General features: G+C 47.0%; 1 protein-coding gene across 5 annotated transcripts in view; it reads right to left on the reverse strand.

The window, feature by feature from the left end:
- GALNT13 (polypeptide N-acetylgalactosaminyltransferase 13) overlaps positions 1 to 7,951 on the reverse strand; it is an 80,681-nt gene extending 72,730 nt beyond the window's left edge. For 3 of the 5 annotated variants that reach the window (XM_048953355.1, XM_048953356.1, XM_048953354.1), the window contains exons 1-2: positions 7,621 to 7,948; positions 525 to 623 (exon numbers count right to left, since the gene is read on the reverse strand). The gene's annotated coding sequence lies outside the window, so the exon portion shown is untranslated. Of the gene's footprint in view, positions 1 to 524; positions 624 to 7,620 lie in introns of all 5 variants that reach the window. The other 2 variants (XM_048953357.1, XM_048953353.1) reach the window with 2 other exon arrangements.
- Positions 7,952 to 15,978: the final 8,027 nt, after the last annotated feature.

A 15,978-nucleotide genomic window follows, 5' to 3' on the forward strand; every position in this document is an offset into this window, starting at 1 on the left:
GTGTTGGAGATTCATGATACTTCATGATCCCTTCCAACCCAACCATTCTGTGATAATATCTGATCTAAACCTCCCCTATCTCAGCACACAGCTGCCCCTCAGCAGCCTTCTGAAAAATTCACTTTAAAAGTGCTTGCAGCCATGGCTGTTCCATCCCAGTCCCCAGCCGAGCTCCACACCAGCAGCCAACACCCCCAGAACCTATCAGGTCCTAGGTGCAAACAGTCACACCTTCATCCCCCTCCATTTCTTTTATACAAAGGGCACAAACTGGTAATAATTGCAGGGCTTGATTCCATTCACAGCAAAATGATGATGCAAAAAGGAGTGTCAAGAAATTGAGCAGAACCAGAGCCAGACTGATGCAACGGGGTGTGTGGTTTATCCATAGGTCTGAAATCACCAGTGTGCAGAAACACAAATGCAGCTGTGCTTGGCTCCTAATGCATGCATCCCTTCCAGCCCCCACAGCTCTAGGACTGTCTGCTCAGTCAGATGACCACACGTGGACACCTCACTCGTACCGTCCTACGCTGCGTTCCACGCCAGCGCTGGGAGCTGTGCTTCAGCCACGTCCCCACGCACAGCCTTGGAGCTGAACCACGGGATAGCAGTCCCAGCACCTGCAAAACAAAACACAGGACAAGCCTTACTGCTCCACTGCGTTTCCTAGCATGGGAACATGAAACCCACAGAGTATTTGCTTCCTGGCTGAGCTGGCTGTGGGGTGGATGGAAAGGAATCAGTGCTGCCTGCTGCTGTCTCTGTGCGGCCTCCAGCTCCTAGGGGTGCCCCAAATGTGCTGGGGCACAGTAGGAAGGGAAAGGGGACACAGCCAAAGGACTTTCAGGATTGAAAATGGATGATCTTGAAGGTTCCTTCCAACCCAAGACATTGTGAGATTCTCAGAAAGAACATTCTCATAAATTGGGTCCGCATTTTAACCCACTCATCTTAGTTCCAGCACATTTTATAAAGAAACTTATGTTTAAGTTTCACTTCACTTGAACAAATGAGATGGAGGAGACAGAACAATTTAAATAAGCTTTTTAGAAATCTGCTTGAAGTGCTATTTTACTACGTAATAATCAATAAAGCTGTTCATCTGCCACGTAAACACAGCCAGCAGCTCCTTTTCTCATCACAGCAACGCAGGGCCGGTTAATTTAAAACTGTATGGGCTTTGGAACACTTGCTTCCAGTTAGCACAATTTGTTTTCATGCTAGTCAACAGGAACGGTTAGTGATAGGAAGAAAATTACAAAGAAAAAAATAAACAACAGAAAAATGACATAGATCTTTATTAGGGAAAAAAACAGAAAAACATGCAGAGGCCTTCACCCCCACACAGCCCGTCACCGCAGCAGCTGTAATTGGCTTCTGTAGCCTTGAGTAGCACAGTTATTTGTTCAGCACCAGCTGACACAAAAGCACGTCCTCCCCGAGCACTTCAACATACAGAGGAATTCTTTTCTTCATCAATTCTCGCTTTAATACAACCCAGTGAAAGTCAGCACTGTAGCAGTCGGAGGGATGAGTGGAAAAATCTCCTATTCCCAAACCTGTGCAGTTTCTAAATCAACTGTGCAGGAACCATCGCCTCTGTAACACTGTGGCCAGGAGCTATGCAGTTGGCAGGGGTTAAAATAGAGACAGCCAGACAAGCAATTATAAAGTCAATGGCAATTATAGTTTGGCTTTGCTTTTTTAATAATTAACATTTCAATTAAATACTCATCCCACTACTTTAAAAAAAAAAATAATCAGACCTGCTTTAGCACTTGAAGCCCAGCTAATGCTGGGCCACCGAATTCCTATGCAGCAATACACACCAGGTGCCAAGAGCCCTGGCCCCAAGCTCTCCCCATTACTCTGGCCCTAAATTGCTTTGATTTGGGATTTTACTAAAATCTGGGGTACCAAGGCTTCAAGGGAGGAAAGGGAAGAGAAATATGCCAGGTCTCCCAGCTACCACCGCAAAGAACAAAGCTAATCTGAAACAGCAACAAAGCAGGGAAATCCCTGCCCCAAAACACTGCAGTTTGGCAGCGCTGGAAGCAATAAAGGCAGGGTTTTATAATAGAAAACAGGATGCAAATTTAGAATTCAGCTGCATTGCCAGGCTTTCCTAAAACTGCCACAGCAAAACGCAGCGCTAAGAGGATCTTACGGTGGTTATAAATTCAAGCTCTGTACAATTGGCAGGATTAATAGCTCACATCACCTTTATCAGGTACTGAAACAGTCCCCTGCAGAGCTTGCTTCCACCCAGCACTGGGGACATGAAGCACATGCTCAGCATTGCACCCTGCAACCCTCTTCATTTCCTCAGGGACTCAACACCGTGGCATTCACCATTATTCTGTCCAGTTGCCTAAAAAGCTTTTAATTTAATTTCATGCCACCTCTATGAGATTACAAACCAAAAGACTCACCCCTTTGTTAAAAATAATGGGAGCATCAATTGGGGCCAGGGCTCTGAGGAGCATCCAGCACCGGCTGTGCTCCCTGGTTATATCCACACAGCCCAAAGCTGACACACAGCCCCACCAGTGCACTGATCCCACCACAAGCCACAGACCTCAAGCCAGCATCTTCCTGCCAGTGCTGTTAGCAACACACCTGTTGATCATCCCAAGCTGGGCTCCTCTCTGAAGCAACCATCCATTTCACAGCCCAGAGCTTTCCCCTCACTGCTTTTTGCTCTCACCCTTTGTCAGCGTGGCTCAGCTGTGGATGCAAGATAGCAATTTCAGCAACATGGGAGTGAGGGCAAGGGGAAGGTACAGCAGCAGCACCTGAGGGACTGCAAGCAAAAACTGCATGCAGAAAAATGTATGGAGCTTTATCTCTGCATATTTCCAAATGGCCAGTGTCTGCAATCTGTGTGAGCACGCCCTTGAATGGCCCCTTAATCTACTGCCACTCTTAGAACTGAGTATGTATTAAGTTTCCTAAGCCTTGGGCAAGACTCAAACTCAGTACAGAAGATCCTCCAAAGAAAATCGGAAGCATCACCCAGTGCCTACTAAGCACCTTCACTGATTTAATAGGAAAAGCACCATGAGAGTCCTAGGGCACACCTACATGCTAGGTGTACTCCTAGAACTGGGGCCACATCTTCCAAAGCAATGTGAGGACACCCTGACCTCTGCCTGGGCCCCAGCTGCATGCAGCCACAACCAGCCTATGGCCAATGGGGTGCCAACGCTCACCAACACATCTGCACTGACATCTAGGTGCTTAGATGAGAAGGGATGCAAACTGAAGATCAGCACTGTATGGAAAGTTTTGAAGCGCTAATTTCTCATAGAATTGAGTATAAAATAGAGGTGAACACCATTTTGTCCAAGTGGATGCTGTTCTTAGCAGTGGCAGTGACTGCTTAATGGAGTGCCCAAATCCTTGTATAAAGCTACACGTTTCCACAGAGACTATTCTCCAACAGCATCATACAACAAGAACCCCTCCTATTCTCCTCCTACACTCCTCTGAACTATGAACAATGAGGGAGAAGCATGCTGTCAGGAGCTGGGGGGCAGAAAACTGCTTCCACTGACCTTCAGAGCTACGTTTCAATTATCACATGCAGACTGCAGATAACAGGTGCTTTAGGAAGATGAGTAAGTGGATGGAATTGCATTACTGTTATGACTCCAGAGGTAATTTCCTGCCTTTTCATTATTCAACCGAGATATGCTGCCTTCTCTAGTGAATCTATCACACGGGCTATGCTTTTGAGGCATGCAACTTCACCACCTCAGTCAGGGCTGCAACTCACCCTGCTTGACATCTCTGTATTTTCACAAGCCATCTCCATGCACAGCCTTCAGCTCTCCTCTTGCATCCCAGCAAATTCAGGCTAGAGGCTAAGAACTAGAAACCTCAGGATGGCCACAGATACCATGATGATACTGACCACAGGAGTAGGGTATGTGAGAAAACCAGCTCATTTACAACATTTAAGCACCGCTAAGAGAAAGGTTTGGTGTTATTATTTTTGCCAATCTCTGCTGCAGAACCAGAATGCAACAAGGGCAGCACTGCACCGAATGGCAGCTGGCCAGCAGGAAGTGACAGAGTACATAAACACAACTGCACCACAACTGCCAGCACATCACAAAATGAGACCTGACAAACCAAAGCCCACTGCCTATGTTTTGGTGCAATATGTGCTACCCTGCGTTATAAATAAAAGTCCATTACAGTTGCTTCCAGACAAATCATCATTAAAAAGCTGAGGAAGCAAACTTGCTTAAAAAACTACTAAGGATTGCAATTCTATTTTCTGTGACATGCTAAATACGTTTAAAACACATTTTGCCTTCCAAGAGTTAACACTCATTTAACCAAACCTAAATATATACTATTATCTCCAAAAAAAAAGAAGCATGAATCATCACCCAATACCATGAGCAGTTTATTAATAAATGTACAGTTACCTGAAGAACTCAGAATGCTCAGACTGCCAATCTCAGAGATTAATAAGGGAAGCTTTCACTTTCAGTAAGAAAATCAGGTGTATCAGGTTAGAGCTACCCATGCTTTGTGTCTTAAGACTGAGTTTCTCCCCCTCTTTCCTTTCCTGAAATAGACAACTTGACATTTAAAAGTCAACCTGTTCTTCATTTTAAAAAGTGGCTCCATGACTCTGAAATTATAGTAGAAAAGGCTTATTAATTCACCTAATCAAACTTATTTGTTAGTCTATCCTATTTTCTGTTGCTTTGTTCAGACTGGAAGCAAGCAATACGCCTAGCACCAGCTTCTCCCAGAATCAATACCTCGATGCAATGAACCTCCCAGGTCCTCAACATCCAGACAAAAAAAGCTTTTTGTGCTCAGAGCAAACTCGCTGTACACCACTGAACCTGCAAGTGATGGCAAAATGGTAAAGGATTCCTTTGCCTTTAGTCCACACCTTCACATTCTCACACCAAGACGTGCTGTTTCCACAGATCTGTTAGCACAAAGCACTAAAAGTGTAAACCCAGTGAAAATGCTGACCTCAAAGAAGACAGGCACCAACTCAGCCAGGTGGTGCCTCCCCAAACCTGCATCCTCCCCAGCAGGAAACAGGCAGGGATCCCCCTGCAAGCTGCTGGAGCCTCCCTGCAACTAATTAACAGAGAAACCTGACTGCATGTGCTCTGCTTTCAGATGGTGGGTGCTCTCCCACACAGAAATTCAGAAGTAACAAGTACTTGAGTGGTACTGACAAATTGACAGATAACACCCAGAACCAGTTTTCCAGCCCTTCAAACGCTGATGAAATGGTACAACAAGCCAGGCAACAGCCAGGGGAAAAGCTATGGGACGAGCACCTGGTACAACACAAGCAGCACAGCCATGTACCAAAGGATTTCCTCTGGCAATGCCAGCGCAGCGCCAGGCATCCCACAGAGACGTGGAACCAGCTGTCCAGCTGGGACAGCCTTCACCAATGTGCTCAACAGCAGCGTTCCTCTGACACCAAAACAAGAGCTGCTGAATGCCCGAACGAAATCAGTTTTCTACTAGGTGCTGTGCCCATGTGAAGCTGGGAAGCTCACTGCATGGAACAGCAGCAGCTGCATCACCTGGAAGCATGCAGTCTGCCCACCTAGTGAACTGAATGGCCTCTTCATTCATTTTCTTACATACTAAAGAAACCCATTTCCAGTGCTGAGAATCTGCAGAATTTCTCTCACTTCCAATTGCACAAAACAAGCCCTCGAAAAGCAATGTTTGTGAATACTGAAAAGGCCATTGCTGACAGTCCAAATTTTAATTTCACATCTTAGTTGCTAACTTAAAAGCGAATCACCAAGAGGGAGTAGAATAAACAGAAAGAAAAAAATCAGTATATAATCTCAGTGTTTTTGAAGAAAACAGAAGAGCACATGCCTCACTACACTGAATAAAAAAAATCGTATACCATACTTTCCTGTGTTGATAAAAATGACTCCCCCATATTTTCAGTGCAAGTACTCCCTCAAATTCATCCACCAATGTCACACGTACAATAAAATAAGAAAACAGTATTAACAGAAAGCAAAACAAGCAAAAAAACCCCAAACCACCAGCCATGGGCAATCAGATCTAGTACTTGACCTAGCAGTTGGCAGCCCTGCCTGCAGCAGGGGGGTTGGGTGACGATACTTGGGGTCCCTTCCAACCCAAGCCATTCTATACTAATAGTAAAGCAGGGCAGCATGGTCTGGTATTAAACGGGGAGGTTAGCTGCCGAGCCTGTGGCTGGGGGGTTGGAGCTGCATGATCCTTGGGGTCCCTTCCAACCCAACCATTCTGTGATATGATTCTATGAACTGTAGGCAGCTTCCAGCTTTCTAAGTTTCCTATTTCCAAGTGTTTCTGCTTTCCTTCTTTGGCCTTAATTTTCCCATCGTTGGATATAGGTAGCACTGTGCTGTATGCCGCCTCAACCCAAAGCAGCAGCACTTTGCATTATGAACAGAGCAGCGCGCTCTGATTCTGCGAGCAATGCTCAAAACATAAAATGGTAGTAAGCTCTTGCTGTAGACAGTAAGGAATGATTTTATAACTCACTAATCCTACAAGAGGGTTCTCGGGGCACAGAGAGTGGGAACAGATACACCACCTCTCCCCTTCCTAAACGCTTCGGGAGAATCAGACTTCTCTTGCAGGGGGAGGCAGGAGCTAACAGCACAGCCTGGAGCCACGCAGGGTTGCATTCACACAGACCTTCATTCGTGCCTGAGAGGCAAAGCTGGGCACAGTCCTTCCTTAACACTCACCTACAGGCAGAGGAGGCTGCCAGCCTGCTTCTCCCTGCCGTACCGGCACCAGCTCTCGCCGTAACGCACACTCATCCTCCGCAACCTGCGCACACCGAGCTCTCACACACCAACGCAGCCACAGGAAGACACGGCACAGATCCGGGTTCTTCGAGAACCGCTCCGGTGAAGAAATCACTCCTAAACCTCGCACGGCTGATCCCAGGGGAACCCAAACGCGTGCCACATTACACTCCTTGGTTTGCAGCAACAGGCCAAGCGAGAGCACCGCCCGGAAAGGGAGCAGCAGTTTGGGAGCCGAGCGCAGCTCCTGCGGCAGCCCTCACAGCTCCAGCAGCACGCACCGCACGGCCAACACAGCCTGCTTCCACAGCAGCCCGAGACCGAAGGCCCATTCCCTCCCCACGAGGGATGGTGCCCAGCACCCAGCGGCAGAAGCCCTCCTGCTTTCTTCTGCATCATCCCGAGCGCGTCTTACCCATTCGCCTTTCCTCTCGCTGCTTCCAGAAGCGCCCAAATTCCTCAGCCCGCTCTCGCTCCACAGCGGAGAACTAAGCGGGGATACCCAACTCCGCGGTGCTCCGCAAAGCACAGAACCACAGCGCCGTGCTGGCAGGAAGGGACCTCCGGAGCCCCTTCAGCCCAAGCCCTGCAGCGGGACGCGGCTCACAGCAGGCGGCTCTCCGGCCGACGCCGCGCCCGGGGCGGCCATCCAGGAGGCGGCAGCGCGCCGCCCAAGCCGTCACCCCACGCCCGCCGCACGCTCCCCGGGGACGCCCGCACGTCCTATTTCCGATAGCTGAGACACCGTGAGCTCACAAGGGGGAAACCCGCGACGGGTTGAGCCGCGGTGTAGACGTACCTGGGGAAGCGTTGAGCCGGCGGCAGCCGCCACGCGCTGAAAGTTCTCAAACGCCCGACCCGGCTCCGGGCAGCGCGCACCCGCGGCGGAGCGCCTCACGGAGGAGCGCCTCACGGAGGAGCGCCTCTCAGCGCCGCCCCCCAGCACCGCCCCCGCCCGGGGCGCAGCGCGGCGCCGCCACCCGCCTCCTCCTCATGGCCGCCGGGAACGGGACGGGGGATGCGGCCGCAGCTGCCCGGCGCTCGGCTCAGCCGCTCGGCGGCCGCCTGTCCTCCGCCGCGCCGCCCAATGGCTGCGGCGGCGCTCGGCTCCCGCGATACTTGCGGTCCCGGCACGGCGGACCCGGCGAGCGGCGAGTCCGCGGAGCGAGGGATGGGCGGGACGGCGGGTGCGAGGCGGCGCTTCTCCGACAGCAGCGGGCGGGATGGCGGGGAGCGGCTTCGGCCCGACCCGCCCCGCAGTGCCGCTGCGCGTGCTGTGAGGGTCGGTTGTGAGCACTGCGCTGAGGGAAGGGTAGAGGTGTCACGGTCGGAGAAGACCGCTAGGATCCCCGCTGCGCCATGCCCGCTGCCCGCGTCCCTCAGTGCCACATCCACGGCTCTGGGACACCCCAGGGACGCTGATCCCCGTTCCAGAGGCAGCTGTGCCACTGCCTGGCTGCTCTTTGGAGAAAACACCTCCGCAGGGGTGCAAAGGCAGTTCAGTGCGTGTGATGTACAGCCTTTAAAGTATTAAATTATTCCCAATGCAGATTTAGTATGGACAAAGGAGAGAACTTAGCCTGGTGCGTAGAGCCCAGGACGTGAAATCCTTCGTGTTGTGTTTCTCTCGGGCTGAACAAGTCAATTCCTCTGCATTGCAGCGCTCTTATCTCCAGCCTCACATGGGTGTTGTAAGCATTAATTGCTTTCTGTACAGTGTGTGGAGGTGCAGAAGTGCATGTTGCCTACAGAAGAGCCAAGTGGTCTCTGTTCACCTTTAATAACGACATTAGGTATTGGAGCTCTTCAAAGTTTAGAAAGGTATTTCCCAAGTGGATGCCCCATCCCTGCAGGCATTCAAGGCCAGGCTGGATGTGGCTCTGGGCAGCCTGGGCTGCTGGTTGGGGACCTGCACACAGCAGGGGGTTGGAATTGGATGAGCACTGTGGGCCTTTGCAACCCAGGCCATTCTATGATTCTGTGATTCAAACTGTTACATGTAGCATCTATTTTTTGAAAGTCTATGAATTTCTTTCTTTTAGCAGCTGTTTCAATATCTTTTAACTTTTAGTTTCAATACCAGCTTGAGCCACAGAGTTCCAAGAATAATTGTACCTCTTATATGAAAGCACTTCAGCTTCACATTTGCTTTATCCTTGCCGCTTAGTATTCTTACTGGGGGGGCTTGCCATTCTGTCTTTTGGAAAACAGTGGACAAATGTCTCTGCAATCTCATACACTCCAATCTTTCCTCACCCTTACCAGGCAGAAGGGAAGCCCAGGTCTCATCAGTTTCCCATTATGCAGAAGCCATTCTGCATCTTCACTACTATTCATCTTCCCCTCTTTTCCTATATATATATATATTTTCCCACCAGGACTTTTTTCCCACCCAGAGAAAACAGAACTGCAGACCACCCCTTGCTGCCCAGAAGCATGAGCAGCACAGTCAGACCGCTCAGCAGCAGGCTGGCTTTCTGCCCTGCCTAAGTTCACATCCACTAAGCTTGAACAGGAACCAAATAGCACTGAAATACAACCGGTGTTTTTTCTTGACAAGTACTTTTAAATGTTCTGTTGTGCTATTTAAAATGTATATACATATCAGTGTGCCAAAAAATGTATTCCTAGCTCTACTGGAAAATCTACCGTGACCTTCCAACCAATCTGTCATGCCAGAAGGTAACCTTTTCTTCTTGGCAGATGAGGTTGGAGACAAATTTTATGTATATTTATCTCGTGGAGCAGATCCTTTGACTTGTGTATGGTCATATGCAGAAAGGAAAACAAAGCTGAAGGAAGAGCCAATTCATTTCCATCTGAATTTCACATCGATAATTACACAAAATACAGTATTCTTTCCTAGCACCTAATAGAAATAAAATGGGCTGATAGATAACCGACTGACAGTTATTGCATGTGTGCTGCCTTTCAGTGTAATCCATTTATTATTTTTAGCAAACAGCAGCCTATGCTCTTCTACTTACTCAATTTTATTGCTTTTTCTATATTATCTTCTCAAACGCAGGACCACAGGTAAACCAAAAGTAACTATTCATCAAACTCATGGAACTATCATTTGTAATATTAAAGCCATCACACTTATTGCACTCATTAATCCCACACTGCCTCCGACAGCGGCTTCCTTTACAACTGCACTGCCTGGTTTTACCACTTGAAAACAAATTGGATAACCTCTGAGATAAATTTCCCTGCCTTATATGAGAAGGTTTAAATACCCTTGCATTTAAATGCTTCATGCCTCAAACACAAATCTTAGAGCTTTTTTAAAGCAGGATATGGCACTGAGTCCTCTCATCTGATATAGCAGGTGTGTGTAATGATAAATTATGTACATTTGGCAGTGATTCTGTTGCTTTAGACTTCAGTTCCCTCAAGCCTCCTAGACACGTCATCTTTGTGATTTCATTTCATTTTTTAATTTATATTTTTTTCCATCATAGTAACTGCCCTTGTCTTGCCTTCTCTATTATAAAGGCTACTTCTGAGTGGTCATGCCCTTCTAGAATGGAAGGGAAGTGCATGAGAAGTTGCTACTGAGCACCCTGAGGTATTCACTCACCGAAACAGCCTGCCTTGGGGATGGCAAAGAGCATTCCTTCTCAGGGTTCCTCGAGTGCAGCAGCCTGCTGCTGTCTGGCTATATGTGTGCTGGAACTGGCACTCAGGTCTCTGAACCAGTTAGTGGTGATAAAAATAGCGCTCCCAAATTGTTCACAGTTTGAAAACGAGAATGATCTGAAGGACACGGGCACTTCTGGATGCAGAGCATTTGTGAGGCAAGAAAATTCAAATTTGGTTGAATCCCTGAGGGGAGCAAACTGTTTACAGGGGTACATAATGGCAGGACAAGGGGAAATAGTTTTAAGTTGAAAGAGGAAGATTTAAGTTGGATGTCAGGAGGAAATTCTTTGCTATGGGAGTGGTGAGGTGCTGGAACAGCTGCCAGAGAGGCTGTGGATGCCCCGTCCATCCCTGGAGGTGTTCAAGGCCAGCCTGGGCTGCTATGAAGTGTGGAGTTGGTGGCCCTGCCTACAGCAAGGAGGGTTGGAGCTTCATGATCCTTGAGGTCCCCTCCAACCCAACCATTCTGTGATTCTATGATTCTTTTTGCTCTGAATTCAAAACACAGTTGTCCAGATGCATCTATATTCGACATAACAGAGAATTAATTTTGTCGCCAACCTATTTCTTCACGTTTGATGGAATTTCATTTCAGGAATAAAGGATTTATAGCTGACTTTCCCTCGGTGCACATTATCATTTATATAACTGACAGGTTCAGTTGTTAAAAGCAGTACATGAGTTTTCTCCAATAAAGAGCTCGCATCTTTCTGACATTTATTACAACTTTATTACTTCCATACCCTCCTCAGCAAAGCTTTTTCACTCATTGTGGGAGTGTCTGAAGTACAGATTTTTCATTACCTGCGACTTATCATTCATTTTAGGCCAGAAGTGATTTCGTTTTGACTAGCTGTTAAAAACAGGAACGGCATAAAAGTACTTGAAGTCAATTAAGCTAAGAAAGCTCATTTGGGGTGGGAGGGGAAGGTTTTCGTGATTTTTTTCCCAGGAGGAAGCTGTGTCAGTCGTTCTTCTGATGTGCTGCAGAACAACAATCACTGCTAAGACTGAGTAAAGTGGTTGTGTTGTAACAGGATGGCTTTGCATCTGTATCGCCGTGACAGTGATGATATCAACACACACAAGTCCTTTACAAAGTGCTTCCTTGAGAAACATCCTTGCTCCCAGAGACATACTAAATCCCATGCCAGGTGGTTGCATTGCCAGAGAACGGTCCCAGGCAAGTTTAGTGTACTGGTAAAGGTGAAGCCTCAAGAAACCTACCTCCAAATCCTAAATTTTGGGTGGAGGTTCTCAAAAACCTGTATAAAAGTCATTTTTGTTGGGCAGCATAGGAGCAATTGTAGCCCCTTATGTCACAAGCAAGTTTAATAGGCCTTCAACTACGCATGAGAGAATCTGGTCCTCTGCCCTGAAATGCATCACATCTTTGTGCCTGGAATACTTGCTTTTGATAGTGCAAACTTTTTACGCTGTCAGAGGCTTTGTAAGGACCTGCCGCCTTGAGAAACCTCAGTAACAATTTTGTTCACATCTCCTATAGCCATTTATCTGACTGGCTCTTAGTAAAACTTACACGATGAATTAAGACATCGTTTTAGTACAACTCAATTTTCTTTGACCCTTTTCTTGTCTTCCCATAATACATTTATTTTCCCCCTTCAAATGGTCTTCTTTTTTCAAATTAAAACCTTTGCTGCCAGCATCATCCCATCGATTGTTTTTTTTCCCCTTAATCTGTGTTTCAAATCTATATCTGCGCGAAGGACAAAGTGTTCTTCAGAATCTTACATAGAAATAATGCTCTATGAATACTTGAAATCATAAGGCTTTCTAGTTAGAAATAGGAAGCATCTTGAATTCACACCATAAAACTGCCTTTGGGATTTCAGCATGTTCTCTTGGAAACTTCACAGGCATCGATCAGGGAGATTACTGTCATCTTGCTCTCAGTACAGAGGAAAAATAATGCTTTACAAACTCAATTAGAGCTCCTGAAATTAAAGTAAAACAGTGTAGCAATGGCAATCTTAAGTTTGGAAGCGTGGAATGGTAACAGGAGTGTGATCTAGCTTTGGAACAACCTGTGAGCCACAAAAGAAATAATTGACGTGGGAGGGGAAGGCTGGCAGGACTCGGCACAGCCACACTGCAACCCAGGCAGTGAATGGGGAGCTGGATCTTCCTTTGAGGTTGGCGTTAGGCCCCGCGTCCCTGGACACAGCAGCACGGCACAGTCACTTCATCCCTGTGCAGGAGGGCAGGCCATGTCTGGGTCCCTGCTCTGCTTAATGGAAGCAAATTAAACACTGGCTGGAGGCAGGCTTGGGACTCAACTATCCGCAGCATCCCTCTGCCTTCTTTCTGGCCCAATTAATACTTAATGATTCCGTACAAAGCGATACGGCTTTAATAGGATGGACGGAGAGAGATTTCCTTCCTGCCTCATTAGGCAGCTCTCCGGGGAGATGGGAGCTGCGGGTCGAAGCTCTCTGAGGCAGGGAAGGAAATGGAATCCAGATCTTCGCATCCTGCGCAGCCACTGGGCTGAGGATGTGCCGGAGCCACAGGCCCAAGGACACACAGTGCACGTTGTCCACCATGACACTGCAGGCACGTTAGCACCTGCACAGCGCTGTGCTGCTCACATCCACACTGACACGAATGGAGTGTGATGCGAGATAGCTGCAGCAGTATTCTGATCGGTTGTTCTGAAGGAGCTGCTAGATATTTATGACATTAATTCAGGCTTAGCGGCTTTCTGCCCAGGGAAATCTTTGATTTTAATAGCACGCAGATCACTTTGTTCGTATTTGGAAAACAGATCTGTGTGCGGTGCTTTCCGGGGGTTCGTTTTGCTTCTGTCGGTAACTGCTGCCACATCTTAAATGAGACATTGCATTTTTGTATGTGTAACAACGGCCAGCAATCTTTCTGGCTCAGAAGTAAACCACAAATGTTCTTTTTGACGAACAAATGAACAGTCATTACCCATTGCGGTGCAAACTTAGTGTCTCACAGCACATTTGCATTTACTCCATTTGAATGAAGAGAGGTTTGGCCAACAGTAATAGCAGAAATATTATTTGTAGAAAATGAAGTGAAATGAAATGAAAGCAGGAACTAGGTTTCCCTTTGTGAGTGCACTTTCCAAGTGTTTTCCCAAGGTGGTACCCAAATGCCATCTGTATTGCTTGCAGAATTCCCCATGTTAAAATACGCATTCATTTGGTTTAATTTTGCAAGGCACTACAGGAATCCATCTGAAACCTTGCCGCTCATTGAAATCTTTCTTGCAGTGGGAAAATGCTACCCACACCTTAGGAGAGCATCAGCAGCGCTGCAGTCAGCCCTCAGGTAGCACTCCAAGCTGGAAGGGACTTAATTGCCTCCTTCAGCACTGCTACCAGCACTGTGCACTTGATGGATTGGGCTTGGCTGCTGTCAGCCATTAACATGTCCCTCGCTTGGGGAGGTTTGCAGATTCACTGAAGGGAAGAGCAGTGCTTCCTCCTGCATCCCTGTGTGTCCTGAACAGAGCAGGATGGCTGTGTGCACTCAGTTGTATTGAAGAAGCACACAGCAAGGAAGGAGTTAAACATCAGTACAGCAGTGTACTGTGAGTTAAAGTACATTCTGAGTCTGTGTAACAAAAGGGTTAAAAAAGCTGAGCTCTGTGACAGTGCTAATTTGTGCACAGCTGCCCAACTCTGAGCTTATTTATTTCAGACTCTTAGAATTATGAGTGTTCCACTGCTGAACAGGAAAAGCTTTCTAATTAAGTTCTTACAAAGCAGGGTGTGTTATTTACAACTAAGAATTGGTTACTTTGAGACTTTTTCTTCCTCTCCACCAATTAATTAAAAGCAGAGAACTGTTTCAACATATCGACATCATTCAAAGTTATTCTATCTGATGTAAGCATAAAACAGCACACAAACCGCTTACAAATTTCTCCTTAAAAGCAGGACTTAGAAGGCTTAATGCAGACTTTGCATTTGTGATGTTTATAAGTGCATGCCTTGGGTACTGCTAACAGCTCCATTTCCCCATTTCCATCTTTGGAATGAAAGGGGCTGTACACAGGCAGGTTGCTGGGCTGCAGTTAGCTGGCACCTCCAAACACCAGCACACACTGCTGCAGCTCTGCTAGCAGAGACACACCAGTATGGAGACAGACTCCACTGGTTTGTTGGGTTATGTGGCAAAAGAGCACTTTGTGGCACCACGCCTCCATTCTGCTCACTCACATCCTCCAGATTTCCTGTTCATACAATGGCATGGGTTGGAAGGGACCTCAAGGGTCCAACCCCCTGCCACAGGCAGGGCCACCAACCTCCCCATTTCACAGCAGCCCAGGCTGCCCAGGGCCCCATCCAACCTGGCCTTGAACACCTCCAGGGATGGACGGGACATCACAGCCTCTCTGGGCAGCTGTTCAGCACCTCACCACCCTCATAGCACAGAGCTTCCCCCTGACATCCAACCTCAATCTTCCCTCCTTCAACTTCAAACCATTTCCCCTTGTCTTGCCATTATCTACCCTTGTAAAGAGTTGCAGTCTCTTACGCTAAGAAACAGTTGCCCCTGCTGGTTGTTTCTATTCCAGTTGTTCCCTTTAAGATGAAACTTCTTTTATTAATTATTATTTTTCAGTAATATTACAGAATCTCAAGGGTTTTTACTTTTCCATTAGCAGCTCTGACAGTGCTTTCCTTCCTGCAGTCATTAGCCTCCCATGACAGCCAATTAATCCTGGCCGTGTTCTTTCTGTTGATCAGCTCCGATTTGAAAGAATGCTGTTGCATCTGAATCCAAAATGTGATTTCTTACCACAAAGCTGTAATATCGCTTCTTCCTTTGTAATGCTTTTTGTCAGTGTGGGGAGACAGCACAGACACACAGAAACAAAATACTCCAATCTGATCTCATTACTCTGAGCTTTCCAAAATAAAACTGCTAGTAAAGGAAACACCTTCAAATGTCTCCGAATAGTTGAAAGATAAACTTTACTTCCCATAGCTTTTGGGAACCTTTTCCTCATATGGAACCTACCGTCACCCTTATTCTACCCGCAGAAATTGTCAATTACAACAGCACAGCACATGGTGATAGAAATCTATGAAGAGTTCTTCCCCAAACAAATTCAGTACTGATTTGAGTTTGTGACGAGCATTTCACACCATGTCCTTGCAAACATGTCTTTTTCCCTTTCCAATCTTGAAGGACCATTGGCATTTTATCTATTTTTCTCAATATTCTGTTTCGTTTTGCTTTGGAAAGGGAAACTTGCTATCATTTCTACCTTTGGCTTCCCCATTTCATTTCTCCGATTAATAATCATCACATGGAAAAGATACTGAAGAAAACACTTCCAATCCCTTTTTTTTTTTTATGTGTCCTTTCACCATTAAGTTTTGTTTTAGCCTTCACACTGAAGCAAGTCATTCTTTACAACTCAGCACCTCAGCAATACCAACATACAGCTGTTTGTTTTCTCTTCCAGTCGTGTGTTCCTTTGCGTCAGCGTGATTTACCAATAGCATCT

This window comes from Lagopus muta, chromosome 8 (genome assembly GCF_023343835.1).
Source record: "Lagopus muta isolate bLagMut1 chromosome 8, bLagMut1 primary, whole genome shotgun sequence".
Classification (NCBI taxonomy): domain Eukaryota; kingdom Metazoa; phylum Chordata; class Aves; order Galliformes; family Phasianidae; genus Lagopus; species Lagopus muta.